A 12,565-nucleotide genomic window follows, 5' to 3' on the forward strand; every position below is an offset into this window, starting at 1 on the left:
GGCTGTGGCCTGGGGAAAGGTAGAACCCCGACATGGTGTAGCCTGCTCCTGTAGGGAGATGCTCCCTCAAGTGCCAGGCAAATGGTCTGGAGGGAAGAGCAGCTCTCTGAATGCCTCTCTGCTGGCAGGGGTCACCAAAACAAGATATTTGTGTAATATATGTATACACGTTATATCCTTATCTGTCTATATGTATATCAATATAAAATAAATCAAGCTGGTACCTGTGCAAGCATTTTAAGCCTACCAAACGAGTGACGAGGCTGGTGAGCTTGATAGTTTTTGCATCTCCTCCGTGGAAGGAAGAAATATCTCATTTATCTCCAGCAGCTTGGAGTATGAAAATAATGTGCCTTTTTCAGGTCCTGGTATTATGCTGGTATGTGTGAGGTTACCCCTTTGCAGAGCTGGGGCCAAGTGGTAAGGTGTTTGTTCTAAAAAATGTCTATATTCTGAAGGCTTAAATTAGGATAAACCCAGTATTATTCTTGACATACTGCATTTCACCAAAGATTTCAAAATGGTTTCGACCATGAATTATTTAAGACCTTTTAGCACCAAGGCTCTATTTGGGCATATCACTAGAGCATATGTTTCCTTTTTAACATACATGTGTGTTTCTATTTCCAGTTGACTTAAAGAAGGTATAAAATGTTCTTCCTTTCAGGCATATGGTTAGTATTTTGCTGAATTGAAGCCAATTTACAAAGCTGCCAAAGTATGTATGTTAATTAGGAAATATAAGCAAAGCTATTGAATTGTGGTCTTTACTGAACTTCTTAAAGATGTGATAGAAGAAGAAACTAGATTTTTGTAGAAACTGAGCACACTTTTAAATTCTCTGGATGCACTCTTAAAATGCCGTGGTTTGCTTTTCGGTTTCCTTTGTGGGTTTGGTGATTTGGCTTTCTTGTGTTTTTTATTTTCCAAACGTATAAATGAGGACTTTGAAGAAGGGTCTTTGAGCAGCTTGGTTCTTGGTTTTTCCTTTTGAACTGTTAATTTTTCATTGTTTTGTTTCCTAACCTTCCTTTAGAGGAATACAGCATTAATCACAACAAACCCCACTTAAAAGGCATTGGCAGCGTTTCTAAGCTGTGCAGTGAGCATTTTGCTCATTAAAAATTGAGTGGCAAAAATAAAAGGGGGGAGAACTATGACAGTTTTGTAATTCAACAATCTTCTTTGGTTTCGGGTATTGATTTCTTTTCAAGAAGCTCTGTTACCACCTTCATCCTTAGCCAAAAATCTTTGTTGGTGGTAGACAATTTGATGCTGATGCTATTGATTTGCTGTTGTTGCTGTTGCAGACCCACGTGCCCACTTACTGCTGCTTTCTTCTATTTGGTTATTGTGCTTCATAGGTTTTGAGGTATGAGATCCTGGAAGTGTCTTGTAGTATGCAGCTTTCATGATCAATCCCAGTTACAAATATCAATACAGTTTGAGCTGATCCTCAGCATTTGTTTATGATAGCTAAAATACATTTAAAGCTTTACTTCACTTGTTGGCTGGCTATTTAAAGGGTCTTGAATAATTTTTTCTTTCCTAAAAATTGAAAAAAAAGCCAATAGTGATTAATCTAATGATGTCTATTAAACTTCAGTTATTCTGAAGAAGCTGCTGGGCATCTTTGGTTTTGTGTGTGGAATTTCCTTTCAGTAGAGCAGATGTTATTTTTGCTATATTGATACTTTTAAAAATAAAGAGTCTGGCTCCAGATAGGTATATATCAGATACTAATGTCTTTTCCCATGAAATTTATATTTTGATAGTTTACAGCTGAAATGTAGGCAGGATAAATGGCTGTTGCCTTTCCAGCAGAAGACTGGCAGCAGCCTAATCCTGCAGGGGAATGATCTGAAGAGGCCACTCCTGCAGCAGCTGTAGGTCCTCTGCTGGGAACTGCCAGGCAGGCAGCGGCTTCTGGAAGTAAAGAGTTGTCTGGCTGATTTGGATTTATGCTGTGTGTTTGTGGCCCTGGTGTTTAGAGTGAAGGAACCTTCTAAAACAGGGAAGGTGCAGAGCTGAGGCTGAATTTCACAACCTTTTCTCATTTGATATTCCTCTATTGATGTCCCTGTTCTGTCGAAGCTAATTATACAGTTTTACAGGTCAGTTCTCTCCTGGATTAACAGACTTTTGCCAGTGTAATAATTACTATGCTGTCTGAGAAGAGAAGCTAAATCCAGCACTGCTGTGTACAATGGTTTGGGGTGCAGACTCAGACTCTACTGCTGACATGTAAATGTAGCAGTGAGAAGGTGGTTGCACATCAAGACTAAACAGGTTTTTGTAGTTTATATCTTCTTCTGTATAAGCAACAAAAAACTCAGAATGGCCAGAAAATAAATCCATTCTAAAGAGATGACAAGAGAAGACATGCAGAAGAGGGACTAGGTTCATGGATTTACTTTGACACGTTATCAAGTGGATGTAGCTATTCTTCCAAATTCTAGGAAAAAAAAATCAGGAAGAGAGAAGTGGGCCTCTCTGGTTAGGGCTGTGATTGCTGAGGTGGAGAAACCTGTCTTGGTGCCTTGTTATTCACAGTGTGTTTTCCATTTTCTGTGTGGCACTTCAGAGATCTGGGCTCTGGTGTGCAGAAGCAATTGCAGTCACTGGGAGCTTGGAATGCTCAGCACTGAGCTCAGCAGGCTTGAGCACAGAATTCAGTAAATTATAGTCATGGCTCTGATCCAGGCAAATCTGGTTTTGTTTTCCTTCTTCCCTTTTGCTTATTCAGATGCACTTTCTTTACAGGAGGTATGGTTTGTGTACTTAGGATGTTCATGATGCTTGAGATATTCAGAGATCACTAATTTAGTATGTGATGCTTAACTGCAGCAGTTCCGTGGCAGATCTGGTGAGCAAAATTCTTCTGGGAAAAAACCATAAATTGTGTAAATAGATGCTGTTGTCATGTATATAGACAGCACAGAGGATGATATACACCATCTTAATGTCAGAAGTCCTTTTTCATGTGGAGACTTTAAATTGAACTTGAAGTTGTGAAATAGGCATTATTTTTAGTTTTTGTCATATAACTGCATGTTCTTTGCTGTGGGTGCACTCCATACCTTTTGTAATCCCAGCATAAAGAAGAAAAGACCATTCCCAATCTGCCTCATATTCCCATATTTAGGGAATTTTTTCTTTTTTTTTTGCAGCTGACTTGGTGTGTAATGGGAAGATTAGCTTGACTTTTGTAGGGTGAAATTGAAAAGTAATAGCTAACAGTGGTCCTGAACAAAGGAGAGGAGAGAATTGGAATTGGTTATGCATATTTATGCAGATAATTCTGTTTGTTAAGGTTGATGAGAGAGATTTGTGATTGTTGGCAAACCCATAAGACAATAAAAGATGACTTTTGTACTTGTTTAAAATGAATATGCTGTCTTGCTGCTGCCTGTAGAATTTGATTCTGTGCCTACTTCTCAATACTATCTGATTGCATCTTATGATTAGTTGCTGTCTAATGTGAAGCAGTGTTCTAGCCAAGAGATAAGTAGTTAAGATTTTTCTAAACTCTTGTGTGTTGTCTTCCTTAATGCACAAGGAGGAGGTAACTTTCTTATGCTTATGTCAGCAGAGGAGACATCATCAAAGGCCAATTGGTATGTTAAAACATTCATTGCTGTCAGGATAAGAAAAATGCAGTTCTGGATTTGGAATGCAACTAATATCTGGGTCAGTGGGGATCTATAGCATGCTTTCTTGGTGAATTAGCTCAGTAGTCTTTGAAGACAAGCAAAGATCTGAGTGGAAGGTTTATTCAAAATAAACTTAATTTTTGGTGTGTCAAAACTGGAAAAATTGCTCAAGTTACTTTGTTGTCTTGATAGTTGTATATTTTTATATTCACTATGTCCTTCTTTAATGAATAGAGATTTGAGGCACAATGTGGCAGAGCAGACGAGTCCTCTCTATTACTCCTGATAATGTCTTTATCTCCTAATTCACAAGATCCAGCAATCTCATATGGTTCAGGAGCACTCAGAGCCTGTGATCAAGAATTTACATTGCACCATAGGAAGTAGTATACTCTTGAGTAACACTTCTGTGTTCAGTTGGATGAAATAGCCATACCTATCTCCTCTGACCTAATCCTAGCTTGCCAGAGGTGTTCTGCTGCATCCCATGGGTGTTCCTAAACTGTCATCTCCCACACATCTACAAGAAACTGTATTCAGCAGGCTGTAAAGCAGCCATTGCATTTATTGGCTTGCCTCTCTGCCACTAATTGTTGAAAACTTCATGTTTGAAAGAAATTTTCATGCTAGCACATGCTGAAGGGGAGGATGTGAGTGTGCACAACTTTGCAGTCACCAATATACAAGTGTATTTGCTGAAACAACCTGTGCTAGGGAACTGAAGTTTAGAAAGTTCAAGGAAATGAGTTATTCTTCAGGAGTGCACTCTGTAAGCCAGGTGTTTAGCAGGGGAGATTTAACTCAAGCTGTAGCTCATCTTTTCAGTTGCAATATGTATTCCAGATCTATCCCGCAGAAGAGCTGGGTGCCTGGGAAAGGGCAGACCTTCCAAACATCTGAGGTGGCACAGATAGGATGTATGTTTGTATGGCTCCTGCACGTCTCCCTTTTACATCTACAGAAGAGACTGTACAGGTCACCTTTGTTGTATGTATTGTCCTGTCATTTTAGGAAGGACATGGATCAGGAGGGAATGATTCTTAGACATATATATATCTCATATATCTCTTAGATATGAGAGAGCACACATATACTGTAGTGTGAGGAGATTCTTGTGACTAAGAGGAGACATAGTTCAGTGTGTGTGGAAAATACTCCAAAGGTACAAGTTACCTTAAATGCAGCTTCTTGGACAGAACACAGGACTCAAGTGTAGCATCAGCCGTTCTGTCAAGTAACAAACTGTATTATATGCTTTAAATTTCACAAGCAGTTGTCAGCTGTCCGTAGATGATGTGAAGAAACTCTCCTCCCATCCTAGTTGGAGCAGCTGCCATAACTTTTCAGATGATTCTGCTTGCCCTCTAACTGTAAGCATATTATGCATTCTTGTAAACAAAATACTGACAGATCTGCAGTTTACAGTACATGTATGGCATGACCCTGGTGATGTGTGTTCTTGTCTGATGTAGCTCCTGGGTGTTCTGCTGGGGTTGCCAGGGTTTGGTAGTGATGCTCTTACCTGTCTGTGCATGCATGAGACCCCTAAGGCTAACCAAGTATAGGTATGAATCCTGTCAGGGTCTTGAGCTATCCTTATTCCTTCTCCCTCAATTTCTTGTTCTTTCTCTTTCCCAAGGTTGGGATTGTTCTGTATCATGTGGGCTAGAAGAGGGTCTTCATTGTCTCAAAAGATGTAAGTCAGACTTCAGAGCACAATTGTTTCCCTAGCTGAAGGAGATCAGATCCTACTGCTGGACTTTTCACATGACCCTTCTTGCTTCAGCATTCTGCATTTGCTCTTGATAGCACATGGTACTTAAAGACACTGCAGTCCTGCCAGTGGAAGGGGCAAGAGGTAGCATGACAGTGGAAATAAGTTGTAGCTCTTGGTAGGTTAGAGAGGAGAAACAAAACAAAAAACTTGGTCCCCTGCCTTCTGATTTTCCTTGTTCCATCTTAAACAATGATAATTTTGGTGTGCTTCTTACCTGACCTGCTGGCAGCTGTAGCAGGTTCACCTGCATACAGTGGCCAGTTAGCTGTGGTGGAGAGTGGGATTTTTATGTTGATCATGATGTAGTGGTTATAGGGTATCAATGCATGGCACATATTGAACCATGTGCATTAGGAGGTCACGAGCTATCAAAATACAGAGAATCTCAGATACACTTCAACATGTTCCCAGCACACTCTTGTTGAAATGCATTATTGACAGGACCACTGCACCCCAAAAGTGCTCTAAGGTCTGTAGAGTGTCGTTCGATTAATGAGTGCTTCAGCCTGTGCAGTGCAGTGCTTGCTTGAGTGCTTTTGCTAAAGACAGTGTGGTTATAGCTAGATAAATTGAAGCACTGACCCATTTTCATGCAGCTAATTTGTAGGAAAGAGTTGAACTTAGATTTGATGTTAAGTTTCTAGATGGTTACTCGTAGTTCATCTGCAATGTTTTCCTTGGTTGACGTACATTTATTTCTTTATTTTTCATCAGTCTTTTATCTATCTGAAGCTCTAGTCAGTGACTGAGCTTTCTCATTAGTGTCCATGTAACTTTGGGTTTCATGTTGTAGGTTGGTCTGTTGTAGTGGGTCCAAGTTATCCTTTCATTAGTCAAACTGATCTTAGTTTCAGAATCATCAATGCTTATGTTTTCATTGACTGTAAGTGATACCAAGTAAGGCCATGCAAGGTAAATTATATCTTATGATCCCATTTCCTTGGTAAAGCATAGAGTTTGCATCATCGCTACAGGTTGCTGTATTCCTACTAAAACATCTAGCTGGATTTGCCAAGTGTATTAAAATTAGCAGCTGAAATTAACCACAAGTGAGGGAAGATGATGTTTGTTCTTTGTGGGGTTTTCTTTGAGTGGTTTCTGTGATTTGGAATCAACTTTGAGGACCTGGAATCATAGAGGTATTCAGGCTGGAGGGGATATCAAGAGCACTTTTGTACAACCTACTTAAAGCAGGGTCAACACTAAGTTCAGTCCTGGGAGCTCTTTCCTATCAGGCCTTGGAAATGTCCAGAAATGGAAAACCTCTCTGGACAACCTGCTCCAATGATTCTTTATCCTCAGAGAGAAAAAAAGTTTCCTCATGTCCAGTCAGATCCTTCCCTGCAATTAGTGACTGTTGCTTTTTGCCACCTTGCCAGGTGTCAGGACAGACAACTTGACTTGGTCTTCTTGGCAAGCTCATGAGTATTGGAAGGCTGTTGTTTAGGTCACCGAAAGCCTTCTCAAGGTTAAACAAGGCACATTTATGTCTGTGGGTATAAATCTGAAAGCAGTTTCCAGATGCAGTCTGGTGAGTGCTAAGATAGAGGGAATAATTCCTTCTCTTTCTCTGTTTGCTAAGCTGCTGTTGATGCAGTGGGGTGTGCTCGTAATATTCATCACTTCGTGTGCACACCTGCCATCTTCAGCTGATTGTTCAACAGGACTCCTTGGTTTTTTCAGCAAAGGCACTGCCCTGCCAGTCAGTCTTTGTCAGGTACTTCTGGAAGGGGTAAGATACATAATTTTGCATTTTTCCCAGTTGAATTCAATGAGGTACTTGTTGGCCTGTATCTCTAAATCCCCTGGAGCATATTGACTGCATCCTCAGCTCATTGCCATCTGCAGACTTGGAGATGGTCCATTTTTTCCCCTCCTCAAATCTCTGACTGGGACTTGTACATCACTATGGGCTGGGTGAGCTACTAATTCTCTCTTGAAACTTGTGCATTTCATTTTGAGTAGACTATCTTCTTCTAGAGCATGTAAATTAGAAGCAAGTGGAATTATATCCTCTGCTGCAGATTTGGGGCTGTCTTACAAATATGGTGTGTACAGTTGATTCAGTCTGTTAAAATAGACACTTGTGCATAGCATAGATGGTCTGGCTTCTGAGAAGCTTGTCTTTGGTTATGAAGTTTGGTAAGGCACTGTATTTAGTCATTATTAATTACTTATTATTAACAACTTTATATGGGCAAGGCTCCCAAATGAAATAGTGATTGCAGCAGTCTTGTGAAAGTTATTTTCTATGAGATAGCAAATCTGATTGCTATTTTTTGTGTGCTAATGTGAGCTAAAGTAGAAAAAAAAGTCAGTGATGCCAAGATATTTGAAAATACAGGCCATGTTGCTGGAATGAATAAGGAGGTGCTTGTCCCTTCCAGCCATTATAGGCAGGAATGAAAGCTTTTTCATGTCATTGTGGAAAACATTTTTCTTCTGTTCTGGAGCCTTTAATTAAGTGACTGAACAGAATAAGTAATTTTACTTCAGGTAAATGCAGGAAATCAGTTGGTGTGTGTTTGGAACAAAAAAATCTATTAATAATAGGAATTATGACTTGTGATAAATACCACAGGGGCTTATTTAATTGTGAGAGAAAAGGAGAAAACTTACTGGGCTGAAACAGAGATTTTCTTTGCATAATGGGGCACTGAAGTTGAGAAAATTCTTTACTTAAGTTGATTGGAATAGAGGCCCAGCAAAACAATGTGAAAGATTCTGCAGAGTTTCAGTGCAATGTTGGTCAAAAGAATGTCATGGCTGTGTGCCTCTTAATTAGTAGTCAAGTTCTTTCCCTTCCTTTTTTTTCCTAAGCACAGGATATAAAACCTGTCTTTCTACAATTCTATCTCCTGGTTTCTTAAATAGATTGTCTTGAGGTATCTATTTAGGTGGATTTGGCTCCCCTCAATCCAGTTGGCACCAGATCAGAGATGCTGAATGAATCTGAGTATTTTGGGGGAGAAACTGTTTACTGTCCCATTTTTAGTCTTGGTGTTAACACAAATATTTCCATCACCCTAGAAAGGTTTCCATGGTGCTAGGTTCTTTTCCAGTTATTCCCTACAGGAATTTGATCACTTGCTGATAAAGCAGAACCTGTGTGTTTCTGGTGGTGGTGTTTGTTTTGAAACACAGTTGGTGGGCAGCTAATAGCATGTTCAGCTCTGACAGCTGTCTTTTAGCTGGATTCTGGAGCACTTCCTATTGTGCTGTGCTGGAGAGAAGCAATAATGAGTCAAAGTGACAATGGCTGAATCATTAATATATTCAGTATTCCCACTTATCTTGATGGTGTCCATGTATGCAGAAGAGTTATATTAATGTGGGACCTGTCTTCAGGTCAATTGGTTTGCTTTATCTTGTGTTGTAATTTGACAGATCCTTCTTTCTTTGAAATGTTCTGTGGCATCCGTGGAATTTTAATTAATTACAATTAGAAAGAACCAGCAATGGCTCTTCTAAAAGATGTCATTTATTGTTGGTTTGTGATTTTTAATAATTTATGAAACTTGAATAAAGAATTTTATATAGAACACATAGTAGCTTGTTGGGTGATCTTATTGCTGTGATATGGATTTCCTAACTAGCACATTAAAATATAATATTAAATATACAGTACTACAGTTAGGAAACATTAGCCTGCAAACTTTCAATTGTATTTTCTCTATATATGTCTTTACACACTGGCCTTCTTCCAAGGAGCTGGGGCATCTTTTCCTTTAAGTGAAACAGATACATTGCTGGAACATTGGAAATACCTTTCTTTAAGAAGTATGAGATTTTGCAGCTTTTGGGGAAGAAAAGTATTTTCACTGAAGAACAGTGATCAGCATGTTATTGATTGGTGTCACTGAATGCATCAGTAGTTTTCCTTTGTAATTACTGAGTAACATGCACTGATGTTTGAATTACTACTCTGTAGTTATATTTTACCACTGTGATTTTATCGAGGCTTATTTGTCTTAAGGTTAAAACTTCTAGAGAATTTTATATCATGTTTCAAGAGGGTACTGCTTTGTTTTGTATGATTATTTTTAATTCCTTTAACTCAGCCAAAATAAGGGGATGTTTGAACAGAAACAGATGGGTTTTTTTTGTTTTTTTCAGCTAATTCTACTCACTGGCCACTACAAAGAATACATAAAAATACATCCTGTACCTAACCCCTTAGGTTAAAATGAGGTAATTCATGCTACAGGGTTACTGGAATATTTTCCCTCTGTCCAAGTATGTTGAGCATGATAGGGTAGTGTTGACAAATGATTAGGAAATCTATAATAATTGGTCTCATTATAACAAGGAGATAATTCTGAATGATTTTTTTTTCTGCTTGCATAATAAAGGTATGATTTTGAAGTATGAGTGGGAAATGCCTGCTGTTTACTTACCACCTGACAGATACTTGGCCATTTTTTTTAGGACATATAATACAATGTGGACATTTAAGGTAGCATATTTTAAATGGGATATTATTTTTGTTTTTTGTCTTGCTTGCTTTTTTCCCCAGTATCCTATAATAAATTGTGAATTTTTAATATTAAATTTCTCATTCCTTCAACTCTGATGCAATTTAGATTGATACAGGAAATCATTAAAAAAATGATGGAAGAGCATCACAGATATCTTATTAACCCTTGAGTAAACTGAGATGAAAAGAAAAATCTAATAACGGCCTCTGAAATGCCTGGACAAAGGTTTTCTATTTTGTAGGCTTCAGGAGTTGTACCAGTAGTATTTACTTGCTCATTTAAATCTCTTGCAAATTTATCTTTATTTGATATATAATTTTTATTTGCAACCTTGAAATTGTAGTCATTCATCTCCCTTAAGATTTCAGAAGATTATATTTGAAATAAGTGAATTCTAAATAAGGCTGTGCAAGCTGCTGCAGTGAAGTCTTTTCTGCTATGTATCTCTTTTGCCCCAGAAAGGTGAATTTCTCAGCTTCTGGCTTCCATAGTAACCAGAATTCTGAGAACCAGGCTGGCTGATGCAACAAAGTAATACCAGAAAAAAAAAAAAAAAAAAAAGGCAGAATTTGCTATGGTAATTTAATTGCCTTGGATTCACTAGCAGGTGTCAATTTTGAATTTTAGTGACATTTTTTTTATTTTTGCCTCTGTACCAGTACAACAAGACGTGAAAATAATTATCTAGTGAAAATTCTGATTTATTATAACCCATGAGTTCTCACACTTTTTCGTGGTTAGTGAAACATTCTGATTTTAATAGCTAAGTTGAACGAAGAAGGCATCTAATAATGAGGAAAATTCATCTAACTACTTACCAAATGAGTATCTTACAGCAATACACAATATGCACTAAGAAATATTCCAGTGTTGGCTTTTTTGTAATGACGTGTACCTCACAGTGCTAAAGGAATACAGGGAAAAAATAACCCCATCTAAATTTCATAGCTGTTTTCGTGTCTAAATTTTCATGTCTAACTTTTTGGCAGATAGCCCATAAAAATATTTAATGGGAAATGCTTATTTTCTTTCTATTTTATCTATTTTACTATGTGCACTTTAAAGTGGTTGGGTATATATTCCCAGCAGGTGGGTGAGATGTTGGCAGCCTTATGAATTTGCCTGATATTCTTTCTTGTGTAGTTCTCACAGAATGATCACTCCAGGAAGGGGTTTCTTGATTATACAGGAGTAATCATGAAACATACAGCCTGTAATCTGTGTTATTTATTGATTTTGCAGGGTTTTAATTTCATCATTACTTGGTTTGTGTCAACAACTGTGGAATGAATATAATGATTACTCAGGTTTGCTTATGCATCTGGTTTGAGGTCTTGGTTGGACATGTAACCATTAGCAGTGATTGTAAAAGAGTGTTGTTTTATTAGTTGGTCTTTTAAAACTTTATTTAAATGACTCACTAAATCAGTCCACTCTTAAATGCAGCATATCTTAAAACTGAAGAAGCTGGAATGTTAATACACCAATGCAGTAGTTAGAGATCTTGAACCTTAAGGCTGTCGATCATAAAATAATCCAAATCCAATAAAATAAATACAAGCACTATGCATAATGAAATGTGGTAATTAAAAAAAAAAAGAACTTAAGGTAATGCTGCAGTCTGTATCTGTACAGTGTATCATGCAAGCAGGTAGCTAGAATCTATTAGAACATCTATTAGAAAAGCACTGGGAGTTTCTAAACTTTTGCTTCTCAGAAGAATTAGCTCATTGCCAGGCAAGTACAATCTTCATCAAAATGTGATCACCAGAGTTGTCAGTGTGAATGTTGGCCATCAGTAGTACTGATTTAATGTAATTTTTCTTTTAAGTTGCTTCAAAATTTTGAGAATCTACTCCTGAAAGTTGTGGGGAAATCAATTTAATGATGCACACTGCCCTGATGACTTCACTACTTTGAAACTGAATGACTAAATACTAATGAGGCATAGATTTTAACTATTACTTGAGGGCAAGATTTTCTATTAAGAATGTTTTGTAATTGTGTTTACCTCACTTTTTAAAAAAACAAAATTCCCTTTTGTTGCTTGCTTAAGATTTTTGTTGACATATGCAGACACATCCATATAAATTATAAAACTCTATATAAATTATTACAACAAATATGTTGTAATGAAAGGAAAATAATGATTCTGTTTAAGTAAAATAAAATTGTTATAAACAAATAAATTTATATATTATAAATATTTATAATTTTTTTTGTAAAAGCATCGGTAAAAATTCATTGTTAATGTTATTTAAAGAAAAGGTTCTAAAATACCTGGAATATATGACTGAAAAAGTAGTGTTAACTTTTTTATTTGTTTCTATTTGCTACCAAAATCCCTTTTAGAAGGGAAAGAAGCCTTGTTCATAACTGTAAAATATGTAACAATTTTTCCTGTATTTCAGTAGATTATCTGCTTTTCCATACAGTGTGATACAGTTTTATTATAACATGAAATTAGATTTTGGAGTAATTAGTCTTTGACCTATTAATTTACTTAGAACCTTGAAGTTTGCTCTGGATCATGTGCTAATTTGCTAAAGGCAATCCCCTGTAGTTTTTCAGTCTGCTAGATCTGAAGCTTCCATTTAATGTGCACGTCCTAATGAGTTGGATTCAATGCATTTAATTTTCTGTAAGGCATGTAGAAC

General features: G+C 37.4%; 1 protein-coding gene across 1 annotated transcript in view; it reads left to right on the forward strand.

Moving 5' to 3' along the window:
• The window catches only part of FAM171B (family with sequence similarity 171 member B), a 35,902-nt gene that overhangs the window by 677 nt on the left and 22,660 nt on the right, over positions 1 to 12,565 (forward strand). The gene's annotated exons all lie outside the window — the stretch shown is intronic.

This window comes from Heliangelus exortis, chromosome 6 (genome assembly GCF_036169615.1).
Source record: "Heliangelus exortis chromosome 6, bHelExo1.hap1, whole genome shotgun sequence".
NCBI classification, from domain to species: domain Eukaryota; kingdom Metazoa; phylum Chordata; class Aves; order Apodiformes; family Trochilidae; genus Heliangelus; species Heliangelus exortis.